Source organism: Pongo pygmaeus, chromosome 20 (genome assembly GCF_028885625.2).
Source record: "Pongo pygmaeus isolate AG05252 chromosome 20, NHGRI_mPonPyg2-v2.0_pri, whole genome shotgun sequence".
Lineage (NCBI taxonomy): Eukaryota > Metazoa > Chordata > Mammalia > Primates > Hominidae > Pongo > Pongo pygmaeus.
In genome coordinates, this window is record NC_072393.2 from 50,485,011 (window position 1) to 50,488,175 (window position 3,165).

Sequence of the window (3,165 nt, forward strand, 5' to 3'; positions counted from 1 at the left end):
GAGGCCAAAGCCAGTGCAGCGACGCGTGGGGAGTCGCTCTGGCGTGACGTCAGAATCCAATAGAAATGGCGGGGACCCTTCCTGGGTGCCCCCTGCCTGTCAGACGCTGCGCGCGACCCCTTGTCTCCTCTAGTCCGGGGGGAAACCTGTGAGACAGTTGCGACATCCCCATTTTACAGTGGAGGGAGCATCTACCGAACTCTTTAGGATCTATGTTTTTACATTCAATAATACTAAAATATAAAGAATCATTTTATTTTTAAATTTTGAGTTCTTTCTTTGCCTATAAGGCCTGAAGGATCTGTTCGTCCCACCTCTCCCCTTTTCTCTGTTTTTTTGTTTTGTTTTGTTTTGTTGTTTTGAGACGGAATTTCGCTCTTGTCGCCCAGGCTGGAGGGCAATAGCGCGATCTCGGCTCACTGCAACCTCCACCTCCCGGATTCAAGCGATTCTCCTGCCTCAACCTCCTGAGTAGCTGGGATTACAGGCGCCCGCCACCCCGCCCAGCTAATTTTTGTATTTTTAGTAGAGACGGGGTTTCACCACGTTGGCCAGGTTAGTCTCCAACTCCTGACCTCGGGTGATCCGCCCTCCTCGGCCTCCCAAAATGCTGGGATTACAGGCGTAGTCCCCTTTTCTCTTTGCCATCATTTCTTGCCCATTTGCTTGGCACATTTCCCCATTCTCCAACAGATCCAGCAGACTCCAGCCCCCGGGCGTTTGCATGTGCTGTTTGCACTCCCTGGCAGCCTCTCCTGAGGGATTCATTTGGCTCTCACCGTCTGGTCATTAGGGGAATATCATCTTCTCATGAGGCATTGCCCCACCACCCGTTTTTTCCTGGAAGTAAACGGGAACTTGTGAACTTGCAAGCAAACGCTTCCCTCCCCACATGCTCCGTGCCTCCCCCTTCATCTTTTATTTTTTTTCTCTAAAGAACTTTTCACTATCTAGCACACTATATATTTTAAGTATTTATTTGGTCTACTGTCTGACCTACCACTATGATGTCAATTCCATAAGGAAAAGCATTTGTATCGATGTTGATCACTGCTGCATCCACAACACCTAAAAAAAAAAAAAGAGACCTGGCACATAATAGATGCTCAATAAATATTAGTTGACTAAATAAAGGTTGCTGTCTCTGTATTAAACACTTTAATATTTCATTACCAAGCCCAATCACCCTATGAGGTAGTTGTGTTAATTTTCATCCTACCAGGGAGGTAGCTGAAAATTGGAGCCCTGCTGTATGAAAATACATAATTTTTTAGTTTTTCAAATGGTTGTCAAAGCACTCCTGTAGTTTTCTTCACGTAAATTCTGACCTTTAACAACAATGAATTATTACTATTTGAAATGTAGTCTCTATCCCCAAAGTTTCTTATTATTGGTTATTGTGGTTGATCTTTTAAAAAAGACTTATTTTGTATCTGGTTAAGCTACTGCAATGTTATTAATTCTTATAATACTCCAGTTGACTCTCTTGGCTTTCCTGTTGAGACTGTTATCTACAATTTCATCTTTTCCTTACCAGTATTTTAAATTAGACATTCTCTTTCATGTTGGATTATATTGGCTACCATTTCCAAAAAAGTATTACTAAAAGAGGCATTCTTGTTGGTGTTCTTTTAATGGACATATCTCTGAAGTTTGAGGGTTAAATGTGACATTGGTTTCTAAATTGAAGTAAGTAGCTTATTTTTTTAAACTTTTATTTTGTAAATTTCAAAACAAAAGTAGGGACTCAATTAATGACCCCCCCATGACCTATGTCATCCAACTTAAATATTTTCACTCAGTCTTGTTTCATCTGTATTTCCACCTGTGTTGTGCATTTGAGACCAAGAAGTTGAACTCTAGAGTCCATGCTCTTAACTTTTACATTATGTTGCCCCTTGTCTACACATCAGTATCTTTCCTCTACATGCAAGCAATACTAAGTTTGCAAACAAGACAGAAAAACTTCATATGTATTCACAAAAAAGCAAAAAAAAAAAGCCTTATAAATAAATTTAGTAAGATAGATACAAGTCATCTGAGGAAACCCTCAAAACCTTACTGAGAGAGAAAATGGACAAATAGAAATGCCGTGTTGCTAGCTGTGTTGTAAAGATGTAAAATCTTGCATATTGATCTGCAAATATAAATATGACAAAATCAGAATGGGATATTTTGAGTGTTAGCTCATCTTCCTGTTTTCACTTGATTTATTTTTCTGCTAATTGTTTAAGATATTCAGAAAATAGGCCAGGCGCAGTGGCTCACACCTGTAATCCCAGTACTTTGGGAGGCTAAGGCGGGCCAATCACGAGAATCATGAGGTCAAGGGTTCGAGACCAGTCTGGCCAACATGGCAAAACCCTGTGTCAACTTAAAAAATACAAAAATTAGACAGGCGTGGTGATGCACGCCTGTAATCCCAGCTACTCAGGAGTCTGAGACAGAAGAATCACTTGAACCTGGGAGGCGGAGGCTGCAATGAACCAAGATCACGCCGCTGCACTCCATCCTGGGCAACAGAGTGAGACTCCATCTCAAAAAAAAAAAAAAGTTCAGAAAATAAAGCGTTAGTACTATATAATGTAAAACTGACTTTGTTTATCTGTCTTTTGTTTAGTCTTTTTTATTTTCTTTCACAATGAACAAGGTGGTAATGTTTACTTCCAGGAACCTATAAATCCTGACTTAACCTGAATATTACAGGGACTTTAGAAGAGTTACCACTGCTGGGCGCAGTGGCTCACTCCTGTAATCCCCGCACTTTGGGAAGCCGGAGCAGGAGGATCACTTGAGCCCAGGAGTGTGAGATCAGCCTGGGCAACATGGCGAAACCCCGTCTCTACAAAAAATAAAAAAATTAGCTGGGCCTTATGGCACAAGCTGTAGTCCCAGCTACTCAGGAGGCTGAGGCAGGAAGGATTGCTTGAGCCCAGGAGGCGGAGGTTGCAGTGACCAAGATTACGCCACTACACTCCAGCCTCAGTGACAGAGCCAGACCCTTTGTCAAAATAAATAAATGAATAAATAAATAAAAAATTTTAAAAAAGAGTTACCACTCAGGAACATTCTAGAAAGATGCCCATCTAATCTAGAGATTTATCTGTCAACTATCGGGAAGAGCTGAGACCAAAGTTTATATTAAGATTCTGTTTATTGGCCATG